At 39.6% G+C, this 15,570-nt stretch overlaps 1 long non-coding RNA gene across 1 annotated transcript in view; it reads right to left on the reverse strand.

Annotated features, from left to right (window-relative positions):
- Positions 1-14,967, reverse strand: part of LOC141801706 (uncharacterized) — a 405,548-nt gene extending 390,581 nt beyond the window's left edge. The window contains exon 1 of the long non-coding RNA XR_012599426.1: positions 14,854-14,967. This is a non-coding gene — a long non-coding RNA (uncharacterized LOC141801706). The remainder of the gene's footprint in view (positions 1-14,853) is intronic.
- Between the last annotated feature and the right edge of the window lie 603 nt (positions 14,968-15,570).

The following is a 15,570-nucleotide window of genomic DNA, read 5'->3' on the forward strand; positions in this document are numbered from 1 at the left end:
GTTCTTATGTTGACAGATTTATAATTTAAGTTCCTTGTTTTAATTTAACAGTGTTCTGTCTCTTGAATCATATGGGTATTATAATGATTTGTGATTATATACAATATATATCCTGTGTATATCAATGAATTTATTATATATATCAGCCAATATATCAAACATTGGTCGATATATCGGATATCAGGTTATTTTGCCCCCAGTATCGGTATCAGCATTGGCCCCAAAAATCCCATATCGGTCGGGCTCTAGTGTAAGGAAATAGTCAGTTTACCATATGATACCAACCATGATACAGTGCTCACAGTACAAAATAACTTTAGTTTACAACATCACTATAACATTAAAAAACAGCAGCTATTTCTTCCTTTTTGATGCTTGTCTTTGCTTCTTCCTTAAAGAATTGACTTTTAGGTTTTGCTAACATAGCTGACATCATTACTTTTAGAAATAGGAGTGACAGTAGGATTCATAATTGATTTATTTTATTCTATTACAGCACAATAAATAGCACAGTTTGCCTCTAATGAAAAAAAGACGACACTCATCAACATCCAGGCTAAGTGAATAAACCTAGCAAACCCTTCCCAAAACTGAGTGTATATAAAGCAGCTGTCGGCTCTGAGAGGATCAGTCAGAAACTAAATCATTTCTCATGTTCAGACCCTTCAAACAAGTAAGCACCACCTGTTAAAAACACCAGCACTAACACAAAGAGGTTGTTCGTTTAGCGCAAGTGTTTTAGCTTCAGCTGATGAGATTGACAGGGTTTTCTCAGACTCTGGTACAGACATCATTTCGAAGCAGAGAAATCACACTGAAACAAGCTATTTTCAAAAACACAAGTACAATTACTAAAAGTATGTCATGTTCAGATGTAGGGTGTGATAAAAAAAATCGTAGTATAACATTTTCCAAAGAAAACAAAACAAAACAAACAAAAAACTGAAAAAAAAAATCAAAGATAAAATTCATAGGGCCCCTATTTCAGTTTGTGACTGTGAATACTCCTCACAAAATATTTATTTTCTGCCAGTGTGGCGCTGACAGCGTGTCTCCTCACGCTCTTCTCTGTGCATTAAGGTACAGGAGGCTACTGTCATTAGCCATTTATCTTTTGTTAACCAACTCTTCACATCAGAGAGTGAGGGGTGGAGCAGAGGCTGTGTGTGTCAGGGCGACAGACCAAGTCGTTGCTGCTGTGCTGCTCTTACTCTCAGACACTGATGGTACGTATGCAAAAGTCCTCGTGTCTCTGCAGTGTAAATATAGCATTATAACAATACTTATCAAAAATGTACGCCTTTATTATCATAGACAGTATGATGTGGCACACCCCTACTCATCACCACCAGAAATAAGTGAACTTTATGAAACTTTTGTTTCATTTTTCTGTCATTTCACTGGAAAGCATCATTGTCACGTATACTGATCACCTCAGCAGCACCGAGAAAACAAAGAGGCCTGAACACTGATGCTGTCCGTTTACTCAAAGAGAGAAGGAGGAAGACACTTCTTCTTTATTTTAGAGACTAAGAGCTGGACGGTGACACCTGAGTGAGAACCACAGAGAGGAGAGTCAGGAGGAGAAGGAAGTGAGGAAGTGAATCCACAGCTCACAGAACGTGAAGAGCTGAGGTTACAGAGTTCAGGGAGAAGAGTCTGTGTCATGAGGAACCGGAAGGAATGAGGAGGAGGATGTTGGAGCCTGTTGTGGCTCTACAGGTGAAATTAAAGGCTGAAAAAACAACAACAACAACAACATCTCCCTTTGCTCTACAACATCTTCAATAAATGATTAAAGCCTGTCCCAGATAAAGGCAGGGAGAGTTTATGGGTCCAGTTACAGCTCAGCTTCAAACAGACACCAGAATCACCTGTATCTGTCTTATTTGTTCTTCCACATGTCCCATTTATCATTTTAACACCAACTCAAGAACTCACACACAAATGCACAGCATGTCATGTTTTATGATCCACAGACACCTCTGTGTGCAGATGAGAAAAAGTTTCTGAAATCACATGAGAAAATTAACTTGACTCGTTCAGCAGCCAGAAACAAAGCAGGCTCCTGCTGCGAAGAACGAACGTCACTGAGCTGGGAGAGCCTTTAGGCCCCGTTTACATGACGCAGAAAACGGTCGATTCCGCAAACATTTCGTTGCGTTTTGGCCTTCCGTTTAGACGAGACCACGTTGCGTTTTCAGTGAAAACGCAAACTTTTAAAAACGCTCCCCAGAGTGGAAAGATCTGAATCCGCTCCTCCATCCAGCTTCGTGTAAACACAGAGCGGAGCGTCTCAGGGTGAAACGCTGACGCCACCGCATGCGCACTCGCAGTTTCAGGTGAAGGCTCCGCGCTCAGCCACATTTCCAGTTGAGCCAGTAGGTGGCGGTAATGCGCGTTATGGTTGGATTGCCGACCGTCTCACACAACAAAACGGCAGAAAAAGAAAGAACAGAAGAGGAGACTTCTCCTCCTGGAATCGTATGAACGCGGATCGTTTTCACGCCGTCCTCATGTAAACGCTGGTGGCTTTTGGAAACGCAGAGGAAGAGTCGTTGCGGGAGTCTCCGTGTAAATGGGGCCTTAGAGTCAGAGTTAAATATACCAACTCAGACCTTTTTTTCCTATCCTAGAAAGACTCCTTCTACATTTATCTCGTGCTTTTACAACTGGCTGGTCAAACTATTGACACACTCTACTTGAGATTACCAAAGAAATCCCTTCAAAACAACAAATCATTCAGATCATATCATCTGCATCATTAAAGGTTATCTTCCTTCATCTCTCTTTTTCTATTTCAAAAGGAAGGATTTAAAATGGTTGAGTCTCAGTTTTTACTGATTTTATGACACTAGTTTTGATTTCTGGTATTTATTCTCTGTAATCTAAATTTCATGAATTCTGTCCATTTTGTTTTTGTTTTTTAATCTAATGTTTTCACTGTGTACTTTATTCTTATATTGTTTTTTTGTTTTTTGCTTTTTTTCATTGTTTAAATTGTTGCTCTCTCCTCTTTGTCGAGAAGCTCATTGAGTTTTCAGCTTTTTGTAGAAATAAAGCAGAGTTCGTCATTATTTAGAGCCAGAGGGGTTCAGTTTTGGGGTCACCATTTGGAACTGAGCAGTGCCGGGACTCGGATGCAAAAGTGAAACGCAACCAGGGATTAGGGTCCTGCACCTCGTGATGGAGTGTTGGTATGAAAATGGTGGACTTGGACTTTCCACAAACACATCTAGTGCTCACATCAGAAGGAAACAGGACACAGGACGGTCAGGATTCTCCTTTTTTTTCTATCAATCTCAGCAGCACCACACAAACACAACAGACAAACCATTCTGCTCTTTATTTGACATCTCACCCAGGCTGTAATCTAAGCGCGTTTTATAATAATCCTTTATTTAACCAGGTAAAAAGCCTCAATCAGATTAAAATCTGTTCTACAGGAGTGACCTGAGCCAGACAGCAGCACAAAGTCACTTACAGACAATTCATTCACACACGCTCAATTTGCATTCTCCACAAAACAAATGACCTTAAAATGCAATAAATCACACAAACAAAGCAAACAGCAGAACAATTACTACTTATTCTTTAAATAGGACATGTGTATAAAAAATGCAGAGGGCTTAAAAATGGGAACAACAGCCCAGGCTCTTATTGTCACATATTTTAAAATAGATTTAAACTTCCCAAAAGTGACAAGATAGAGAAGTTCCAGATCTCTCTGGAGGCTCCAGGAGTTAGGAGCAGGAAATTTAAAAGCCTTTTGGTCCCTTTTTGGCCAGGAAACAACCGTATTTTACCCCTCTTTCCCGCCGTCCTCCCGTATCACTGTTTTCCCGTAATTCTCCCGTATTGAAAAAAAATTAAATAAAATCTTCTGCCTCGGCTCCTGTCACTGGCCTCGTAAGAAATGCCACCTGCAGTAGCCTGGTTGGCAGTTGTCGCGAGGTTGGTGACGACAGTGGGAACAACAAACCCAGGGAAACAGAGGAGAGAGATCGATGAATGTCAGGAGGAAGGGGAAGGCATTCTTGCCAGAAAAAAAAAAAAAGAAGTCCTGTAAATATCTTGAAAAATGGGACAGCAAATTTTCTTTCCCAAAGAGGAGATCAGTGGGGCAAAGTCAGGCGTTCTGTAAGATTTGTAGCTGCGACTTGTAATGTGTTGACTTGTGAATGAAGTGAAAATATGTAAAATTAAAAAAAATGTGCTTCATATACTCTTTTGTGATTTAATTTAGGCTTTATTTTAATGTAGGAATATTCACAGCATTTTAATGTCAACAAAGGTAGGCCGATCAGATTCTGATCACCTAACTAATTAGTAAGCTGTTGACAAGCTGTTTTTTAGATATCTTGTACTCTTGTCTCAAAAAGTAAGAGATACTGGAGCTTGGTTGGGGTGGTGGGACAGCTCACAGCAAGCACTGGAAAATTCCCCTAATTTTCAAATCCAAAACTTGACAGGTATTTCCTAACTGTAAGGACCAACGTCTGAGGAAATCTATGGGAGCACAGGCTGTGATGAGTGTTGGCTTTAACCAAATGAATACACAGAAAGGATGTAAGCAGACCAAGACAGGACTTCTACAGGAAACCAGCCAGTGTGAGGATCTGCAGAGATACTGAGATGTGGAACAGTGACACACAAGATGACCACAGTAAGGAATTACATAGTGTCCTGATAACAGTGTCCAAGTCCTAAAGTTATTGGTCAGTTGCAGAGATGGAAAAAGTACTGAACAATTGTAATTGAGTAAAAGTATCTTTACTTTGCTAAAATCCTACTCAAAGTAAAAGTAAAAGTAAAAGTACCCATCTATAAACTTACTCGAGTAAAAGTACAAAAGTACATCATTTAAAATGGAATTTGAGTAAAAGTTACTCAGTTACTTTCAGTTTTTTAATGCAAAAAAAAAAAAAAGGATGAGCCATGAATCAAATCCAGCACAAGTTGTTTTAATCAACTTCGAGGCATATTAAAGTACACATCCACACTTGTAAAAGCTCAGCTGAGCTCAATAACATGATCCTTTTTCTTCCTCACAATACAAAGACAACAAAGACAGTCACAACCTGTCCTGTAAAGTGCAAACTATTTTCAGTCATATTGTCCAACTGACAACACTACAATTAGAATAAAGAAAATTAAGGTAATGCAATTGACTTTCACTTCCGGGACACAGGGGTTTTCCCCCCGCATTAAATTTTTTTCACTAGCAATATTGTACTCAGTAACGATAGGGGGTTCAAATGTAGCGAAGTAAAATACTTGGGTCAAAATGTACTCGAGTAAAAGTAAAAATTACATATTTCACAAACTACTTAGAAAATTACAAATTACTCATAAAAAGTACTCAATTACAGTAACGTGAGTAAATGTAATTCGTCACTTTCCACCCCTGGTCAGTTGGTAAGTTGTTGACGTGTGACTGAAACAACAAATTCTGATCAATAATAAAACCCTCATAGGTATCAGTTTTAGCCCATTTGGTAACACTTAACTTCAGTGGTCCGCAAATCTCCTCACACTGAAGCAATAATTAAACCAAGTTTTTTTTTTTTTTTCTTATTTCTTTGAAATTAAATTTAAAAATTAGCACGTAACTTCTTTCACATAATGTCTTAATGTATTGTCGCAAATCACAATTGGTAGGTTACTGTTTTTTTTTCCACTTTCTTTGAAATTTACTCCGAATTGCAAGGTAAGAAGGTGATGAATAGCAAATAATTTATTTAAAATTGAATCACATCCCACCACAAAATGTTTTTAGAAGTATCCCAGATTTCTGCTATTTCCAGAGAAGCAGGTGATAAATAGCTGCTTAGTTCTTGAATAAAGAAGTTAGGTTCATTGTTTCCGCTGATAATTACCTGTGAAATGTTCAGTGAATAATTCCATTTCCCAATAGGTAAGCAGTTGATAGTTAGCTATTTGTTATTTAATTTCACCATGTTCTTTAGTACCCAGTTTGTTGATGAGCATAATTAAGATCACATGCAAAATGTTAAACCTTTATGATTGGGCCTATATTGTTTTACATGATACAACTGAAGGCTTCAGATGTGATATTCACCAAAAGTCGGGTTGGAAATGGGTCTTACCTGATTGTGATGGACACTGCGAGTACAGGCGCACTGCAAAACAGAATCTGGCAAGAAGTTATGTGCTCATTTTCACCAAATTCTCATGAAATTTCAGCAGTAATTTCAAAGAAATAAGAAAATCTTCATCTGATTACTACCTTAAGTGCAATGAAATTTGCAGACCTCCAAGTAAAGTGTCACTGACCATTTTATGTGTAAGTAACTTTGTTTCATTTTCAATAAACATGGAACTACATCCATGAACTTCTGTGGCATTCAGCCAATCACACCGTGAAACATCATCAGGTAAACAAACCACCAATCACAGTCTGTCACATCATGAACAGGTGAGGAAACTGTGGGACCCTGAGCACGTCTGAGCAGTTTCTCTTTCAGACAAGGCCAGACGGAGTAGGAGTGTGTGTGTGTGTGTGTGTGTGTGTGTGTGTGTGTGTGTGTGTGTGTGTGTGTGTGTGTGTGTGTGTGTGTGTGTGTGTGTGTGAGACTCCATTTTTCTCAAGTTTCATTATCAAGTTAAAGCCCTCTCTTTTTTTATCAACTTTGCGTTTTTGAGATAAATCAGAACCAAACAATCTGAGATCAGAAAAATACTGAACGACATCTGCTTGATATCAAAGCAGGAGGATTTTCTTTTCTTTCAGTTATTTGTTGACTTTTTTCTTTTCTTTCCTGTGGATGGGTTCTGGAAAAATCATTAACAACTGCTCAAACAATCTTTGATTTTTAGACACACCTGAGAGAAGTGATAATCTGATGATTCACAAAGACGTGACGTTACACTGGACATAAGACGTGTGTGTACGAGGAGGATGCAGAGTTTGAGAGGTTTAATGTTCTGTTTGATCAGTGTGCAAACATTTGGATTCAACCCTAATGGGACAACCATGTGAGCTCCCACACAGATATGTTTTGAAGATATATCCACACACACTCACGCAGACAGCTGCTTCTCTGTGGGCCGCCCCTTCCTCTCTGAGGTGTCAGAGCCTTATGACTTCAGGGTTCACAGCCTCGATCCCTTCCACAACAGGAAATGAAAGGGTAGCGCGCCTGCATTTATATTAATAACTTTATCCGTATTCACAAATCACGGCAGCCATCTCTCATTCATTTAAAACGTGTCATTTGCATCATGGATGTGTGCTGGATGCCAGCGTCCTTGGGAGAAATCTCTGGAAGCTCCAGGCTCATTCAAAGGTTTGATTAGGTTCTGGTTTCGATTTTTTTTACTCTTGCATGTTTTTCATTCCTGCCTCTAAAGTGTGTGTCTGTGTTTGCTCACACACACATGTACATCAAGGTCTAAGCTCCATGTAAGGTAAAGAAGAAGCTGAGACACATTCTGTCCAATGTCCTGTACGTGAAAATGCCAGCCAGCCCTTAACGCTGAGCTCCTTTTCCTGGAAATGTTATTTCTGTGGTTTCATCCAAACCGAAAGGTCAGGGAAAGTTAATGTTTTATTTCCACGTAAAGACGTAAGAATAATCTGGCACATGAACAGCGGGCCCTTGAACCTGCTGTCTGCCCTCTTCTGCAGAGTCTGAAAAACAGGAACCACTAAAATCCAAGGTCCATGCACCAGCATTCATCTGAAACGCTGCACGCTGGGAGCTGTGAGGACACGACTGAGACAGAGCCACAGAAAGCTAAAACAGTTCAGGGAAAAGGTCCAGAGACTTGTGGAGACACTTTAAGCAAGGGACGATTCTTCACATGCACGTCACGGTGTGTTTAAAGCAAAGGATGAGGAATATTACAGACTTTTAAAACTCAGTCTGTAAAGTCAACAGCAGACAGGGAATGAAAAAAAAAAAAAAACTTTCTCAAATTAGTCCCTCTGTTTTTTCAAAGTTCTCCATATGTCTTTTCATCACAGGTATAAAAATAATGTTCCGATTTGTGGTTAGGAACATTAGATAAACTGAGAGAAGTCTCAAATTAAAGAAAAAAATTAATTCATTGGGAGCAAAGTTTCACTTTCATTTCAAAAGAACATGTTTATCTACCAAATAGTGTCCTTTTCTATTAGGCTGTAGTCCTCTGAGTGTCCACTAGAGGCTGGCAGCAAAAAGCCAAGGATTTCCTCCCCCTTAGGTCCAAAGTTCAGCGTCTGTTCACGTTAACAGGACAGTTCAACATGTCTGCTTGGCTTGCTGCTAGAGGCAGTCTAGAGTCTGTAAAGCTTATTTCTTGATTGATTAATGCTCGAGGAAAGTTTTTTTTTTCCCCGTGTTTTAAAGATATGTGCATGACACATGAGGCAGTATTAAAAAAGATGCTGTATTAAAGAGGATGTGACTGATTTGCTTGGGGATGAGAAAGTTGTTGGTGTCTGACGGGCCCCAGATCCACCTTTTTTTTATAAGTCTACGTGTGTGATTTGAGGATCGAACAATTCTTATCTTGTGTCGTGAGTGTTAAATAACATTTTTAAACTATGTTATTTGTTTGATTTTTTTTTACTGTCTGATCTCTGTGAGAAGCCTCTATACAGAGGAAAAATTCTGTTTTCTATTTATTGGTGTGTGTGTGTGTGTGTGTGTGTGTGTGTGTGTGTGTGTGTGTGTGTGTGTGTGTGTGTGTGTGTGTGTGTGTGTGTGTGTGTGTGTGTGTGTGTGTGTGTGTGTCAGAAGTGCAGATATTCTGTAGCCAATGAGATAAGTGGGGATGCATCGAAATAAAAATTATTGGCCCATAGCCAAAAATGCACTTTGGGTCATTTTCAGCCAAACTTGTGGTGCATTCCTAATTGTAGGACAAATAACCTTGCAGATGTAAAACATCTACTGAAGAAATACTTTCGTGGAATAATGATTTTATATTTGCTTTAAATACGTGTTGCTCTCTCTGTACCTTCAAAACTCTGTCACCAGCTGCCCATACAGATTGTTTTTTAAGGCTCTACCAGTGAACATATTGAAGAAAAGCTAGGAACTCCACTCTAATTTAATTTTGACTTTATTGAATAAAAATATCTACCACAGTCTAAAACAGCCTATTATTATATTTCACAGCCTATGAGTATCTATCACAACCTATAGTGAGCTACAGAAGTCTATATCAGCTATTTATAAGCTATTGTAGCCTATAACAGCCTATAGCAGTCTATAACAGTATATCATGGTCTATCACTGCATGTTAGAATGTATCACAGCCTTTAATGGAATGTTACTGTCAAAAACAGTCTATAACAGCATATTATGGTCTATCACAGCCTACAAAAGCTTATCATGGCCTATAACGGCCTATTACAGTCTTTAATCGACTATTACAGTCTAGAGCAAAATAATACAGTCTGCCACAGTCTATCACAGCTCATCACAGAGTTACAACCAAAAAATACAGTCTATAACAGCCTATAACAGTCTGTAACAGCCTATAGTATTTTATCACAGAACTAAAGCCAAATAATATAGTCTACAACAGCCTGTAACAGCTTATCACAGTCTATAACAGCCTATAACAGTCTGCAACAGCCTATTGTATTTTATCACAGAACTAAAGCCGAATAATATAGTCTACAACAGCCTATAAAAGCTTACCACAGTCTAAAACAGCGTATAACAGTCTATAGCAGTCTATAATGGGATTTTATAGCCTGCAACAGCTAATTATAGCCTATAACAAAATAAGACAGTCTGTTACAGCCAATAACAACCTATTACAGTCTATTATGATATACCACAGCCAATAACAACTTATCACAGCCTTCAACAGAAAACTTAAGTCTACAACAGCCCATAACAGTCTATAACAGCCTATTGTGGTACAACACAGCCTATAACAGCTTATAACAGCCTATAACAACTCATGACAGTCTATAACAGCCTATTGTGGTACAACACAGCATATAACAGCTTATAACAGTCTATAACAACTCATAACAGTCTATAACAGCCTATTATGGTACTACACGCCTATAACAGCGTATTACAGCCAAGAGCAAAATATTAGTCTATAACAGCCTATTGTGGTTTAACACAGCCTATAACAGCCTATAACAGTCTGTATCAGCCTATAGCAGTTTATCACAGAACTAAAACCAAATAATATAGACTACAACAGCCTAAACAGTCTGTAACAGCCTATAACAGTCTGTTAGAGCCTATAGAAGTTTATCACAGAACTATAGCTAAATTATGTAGTCTACAACAGCCTGTAACAGCTTATCACAGCCTATAACAGTCTATAACAGCCTATAACAGTCTATAGTGGGATTCTAAAGCCTGCAACAGCTATTAAAGTCATTAAGGTATATTACTGCCAATAACAGCTTATCAGAGCCTATTACAGATTATTACAGCCTATAACAATCTTTTACAGTCTATAACAGCCTTTTATATCTTATCACAGCCTATAACAGACTATTATGCTCTATAACAGTTTATTATGGTATATCACAGCCTCTAATGGCTTATTACAGCCTATTACAGAATAATACACTCCACACCAGCCTATAACAGCTTATCACAGCCTATTTTATCCTTTTATGGTTAATCACAGCCTATACCAGTCTATAACAATGTATTATGTTTTACAGCTTATAACAGCTTATAACAGTCTATAACAGTATTTGATGGTCAATCACAGCCTTTTACAGTCTATAACACTCTATTCTGGTCTACTACATCCTATAACAGTCTACAAGGGCATATCACTGCCTATAACAGCCTGTTATAGTTAATCATAGCCTATAACATCGTTACAGCCTATAAGATTCCCAGACAGACAGTCCGGTACCTGTACAGCCAGGGATTCAAACCAGGAACCTACTGGCTACACAGCAGAAGTGTTAACACTTTCCTCTCAGGCACGCTCATGCCCTTCCTCAGCTGTCGGTGGTCAATTTGTCTTCTCACCCAACAGCACTGTTACATACCTTCATCATCAGCCAACCATGTGTCTCCTTTTTTCCAGAACATGATTCTTCCTCCTTCATCTGAATGTTATGTTTAGGCTCACTTCTCCAGCCTTCCATCCCTGCCTGTTTTCATCCATCATCCATCCATCCTAAAGTCATCAAACACCACCACCAGAGTCTGTGCTCAAACCAGGGGTTTCACTGTGATTACCAAATTTCCTCATAGAGTCTGAACTCCACAATCCTTCAGGTATCGCTCATTGTGTTGGTGTTTGTGGTGAGCAGGTTTTTTTTTTTTTTAACCCCAGACTGATATGACGTGTGGCTTTAAGGGGAGAAAAGTGGATTTAGGATCAGTTTTAATCAGAGTCAGGTTTAAGTTCAGGTTCATCACCAAGTTGGTCCACCTGTGCAGAGGTTGAGTGTTATTGGTCAGTTAGTGAAAAAAGTGAAAAAACAGGAAACTTCAACATTCACAAATTCTTTCTTTAGAATATTGTATGAAATGTATAATTTAACTTGAGCCTCTCAATCCATGTGTTCCTGCATTGTTTTATTCATTAACGAAAAACAATTAAACATACAAGTGGAAAAATTCTGCAAAGGCTTCAGTCCTTTCATACACATGGCGGCAACAGGAAAGTCTAATTAACGTGATTTAAAGTGTGGAGTTCTGATCGGTCACAGTCCACTTTGGTTTGAAGGAAGCACTTAAACAGTCAAGTTCATTTAATGAGGAACACACCTTAATGAAAGTGTGTAACAATGATCAGGTTATTTTTCTCCTTTATGCTTCCGAGCGTTGAAATATGAGGAGGAACATGTCGTGAACACGCCATGAACATGCCGTTAGTGTTGACTCCAGGATTTTTAATGTTTGCACTGATCAGTAACCACGCCGTGAACTCGTCCTGCATCCTGCTGCACGCATCTGAAACACATTTTAATCCTCCTCAAGGCCAAAATCAGAATTAATCAGGCCTCACGTCGGGCTGTTTTTAGTCTGACCCCAGCGTGTTTCTGCACCAGCGCCGTCCCTTTACAGCAGCAGCTTCTTCTGACATTTTCACACCTGTCAGTCTGACAGCTGATCACTCCAGTCCAGAGCCAATCATCAGCACCCTGTCACAGAAAACCAACAAGCTTTATCTTTTCGTCTCAGGCACAGACCTGTTGTTTTCTTTGTCAGGGTCAGAAAAGTACCGCCTACATCTCTCCATAACCTGGACCTCTTGATCCCCCCCCTTCTTTTTACTCCAATTATTCTTTGCAGTGAATGTGTTTGTGCTTCTCATTAATCTATCAGGTTTGCATCAGTTGAACAAAACGATCAGGATTGAAATGAACATTTGGCACTTAAATATCTGCAGAGCTGAGGAAAAAAAATCACAAAAATAAAATGAGAAAAAACTAAACAGCTAAAAAATAAAACTAAATGTGAGGGATTAGTCAGAGTTTATACAATATGAAAAATTACCTGAGATAACCAAGGTTTCTATCCAGCAGGTCAGGGTTAAATTCATAGTTACTTCCATTCAGATCACTCTAGGCAAGTACCAATGCTCTGTCAGGTGTGTGCTCTTACTTTCTAAAGGTGAGCATGTTTTTTAATTTCAGATATTTGCAACCTGAATTGAAAACTGAATTTTTAAGATTTCAAAGGAAGGAGTGGGTACTTTTTTTTTTTTCAATCTTAATCCAGAAAAACAGAGTCAGAGTTGAAGCAAATGTTCGAAAAATCAGCTTACCGCTGTCTGTAGATGGAGTGTGTGTGAGTGTGTGTGAAATAAACCACATTGAGAATTCTGCGTCTGATTCTAAAAACTTTCTGTGCGTATTGTTGCAGTAATTTAATGACCCCAAACACTTTGCTCCTCGGGGTGCAGCCCTCATAAACCTGCCATCACCGCTCCGGTGATGGGCTGTGTAATTTAATCCAGAGGTTAATAAACATGTGGGGAAGGGGGGTGCAGATACTCGATTAAAGCAGATCAGCAGAGTTCAGATCCTGTAGGCTTTTCTTGTTTTGCACTGCGAAAAATCTGAAGTCTTATTAAGATTTTATAAAACTTATTTTGAATAAAAATTGCCTTTTTAACTCATTATGAGCAACTTTCAACTTGTAAGTCCAGAAAAAAATGTCTCGTTTCAAGTTACTAATATACAAAAATAAAGTCTTAATTGTTTGTAAGAAGCGATTAAAAAAATGTGCCAATGGTGCTGGAAAATTTTGCAAAAAGAAAAATGCTTGAGACTAGAATAATGTCTTTATACAGGTAACTTTTCTCTTGTTCCATTGGCATTTTTTTTTCTAACTTGTTGCAAGCAATTCAGACCTCATTTTTGTCTCTAAATAACTTGAAATAAGAATTTTTCTGGACTGGTCAAGTGAATGTGGCTCATATTAAGTCTGAAAAGACATTTTATACTGAAAATAAGAGCAAAAACAATTGATAATGTTTTCGTTTTTTGCAGAACAATCTTAAAAGTATCCCCCCTGCTTCTGAATCTAAATGAGCTTTTTATTAACTACCTGATTGAGCTGATGTTGTGTAACTCTGGGGAAGAACAGCTGGATTCATTTCAGGTAAAGTATTGATAAATTCATTCAGGTCCCATTAAAAAAGGAGAAATAATTAAGAAAAAAAAAAGGATTTATTTAAGTTAGCGCCTGCACAACAACCATTTACATATCAGACAAGCACTCAGCATGCAACCATCCACACAACCCACTGTGGGGCATCGCTGTACCCTCGTTTATGCTGGCTCTTTAGGGAATATAGAGTCAGGAGATGAAAAAAACTACTACTATGAAGTCACGGCTGTACAAACTAGCATGATGAAACAGGCTCCGCTGAGCACGCTCCCTGCAGCTCCTGCCTCCAGGTCAGACTCTCCAACAGAAATTCATTATCAGAGTTCATTTGGCCACACGTGGCATCATTTGGAAAGTCATTATGTGTAATTATAAGAGCAGCTCCATGATGGAGGAATGCATTAGCACTGATCATTTAAGACTGGATCAGGGTGATAACATGAAGTGTTTCAGACCTCTCACAGCTCTGTGTTACATGTCTGATGTTTCTCCTGCTGACCCCCGAGTCAACGACGCTGCTGCTCATGTAACTAAAGTGATCCCAGTCCAGCTTCAGATCAGGATCAGAGCATTCAGGCTGATTGTTCCTCTGCCACAGCTCTGCTGTGACACCATGCACCTCCAAAAACACAAACCAACAGACACTTCACCGTCCAGCGACTGCAGTCAGAACACCTGTTGCTAGACTTTTCTTAAAAAGTATGATGTGCACAAAGTTTGCTGTTGCAGAGACATTTGTAGTTCTAGCTTCATGCATTTGGACAAAGAGCTGCACAGAGGGTGACAAAGCCTGAGACCGACACAAGCAGGAAACACACAACCAGAGATGTAAGAACATGGCTGTTTTAAAAAATAATAATAATAATAAAAAAACAGGTGAAGGTGCAACATTTTCAAAGTTAAACTAAACGTGGTTTGTGTTCTCTGAGCATCATTTAGTCAACAGGAGGGAACTTTTGTTTAATTTGTGCAACAATCCAAACTCCTTCAGCCACCATCTGCCCTGCTTGAGTGCTTTCAAGCAAACCTTAAATTCACCAAACAGCTGCCTCACTCTCCTGCAACCCTCCAGTTTTACAACCTGAAGTTTTTTTCCAATTAACGCCAGCCAATCAGAAGCAGCCTTTCCACATCCATCCATCTGCTACAATAACGCCAGCATCCAGCTCCCAGATCCACTCAACGAACAACTTTCAGCACACTCACGAGCCCACTCATCACGAACACAGGAGCAGGAGCACCCAGCTGAGCCCGTTCATCTCCGGGAAAAGTGCCGACCTACCTGCAGCTGCAGCGCGCGCTGGTCGCTCCTCTCCGCCGCGGCTCCGCTTCAACGGGGAACAGATGCTCCGCTGCGCCGCGTGATCCGCCGCGCTCCGCTCCGCTCCTCTTCCTCTTCTACTCCTCCTCCTCCTCCAGCAGGTGTGCGCGTGAGCACGTGCGCGCGTACAACAGTGTGTATGAGGAGAGAAAGGTGGAGGCTGAGAGATGTGTGTGTCAGTGGAAGTGTGTGTGCCGCACGGAGAGCGAGGCTGTCTGTCTGTGGATGGAGAGTGGAGGATAACGGAGAGGGTGGGATGTGCCATTAAGAAGACTGCTATCTCTCCCTCCCTCCCTCGCTCTCCCGGGTCTTTAACCCTTGTTCGGCTCAACACGTCTCACAGCTGACCACACACTCAGTCTGACAGGAGAGGAGCGGTTTACTCCACACTTTACTGACTGTTCACTTCCATCTTCATCCACGGCTACAGGTTTCTGTTCAAGGATAAAACACATCAGCCATTCAGGCAAGAATAAACACGGGATGAAAATTAATCCATAACTGGAGTTAGGTTTTCAAAGACAGTCTTATATTTACTTAATTTGTTTGTTTTTGTCACTTTACTGTTTTTTTAGTTGAAATGTTTTTAGTTTTTTTTTTCTCCCAATTGAAAAAAAAAATAGAAAAAATCCTGCTCCACACTGATTTCCTGTTCTTCTTCTGCTCATACATGTTTTT

The sequence above is a fragment of the Halichoeres trimaculatus genome, unplaced genomic scaffold, assembly GCF_033239565.1.
Source record: "Halichoeres trimaculatus isolate MK-OKI-2021-1 unplaced genomic scaffold, fHalTri1.1 fHalTri1_scaffold_2, whole genome shotgun sequence".
NCBI classification, from domain to species: domain Eukaryota; kingdom Metazoa; phylum Chordata; class Actinopteri; order Labriformes; family Labridae; genus Halichoeres; species Halichoeres trimaculatus.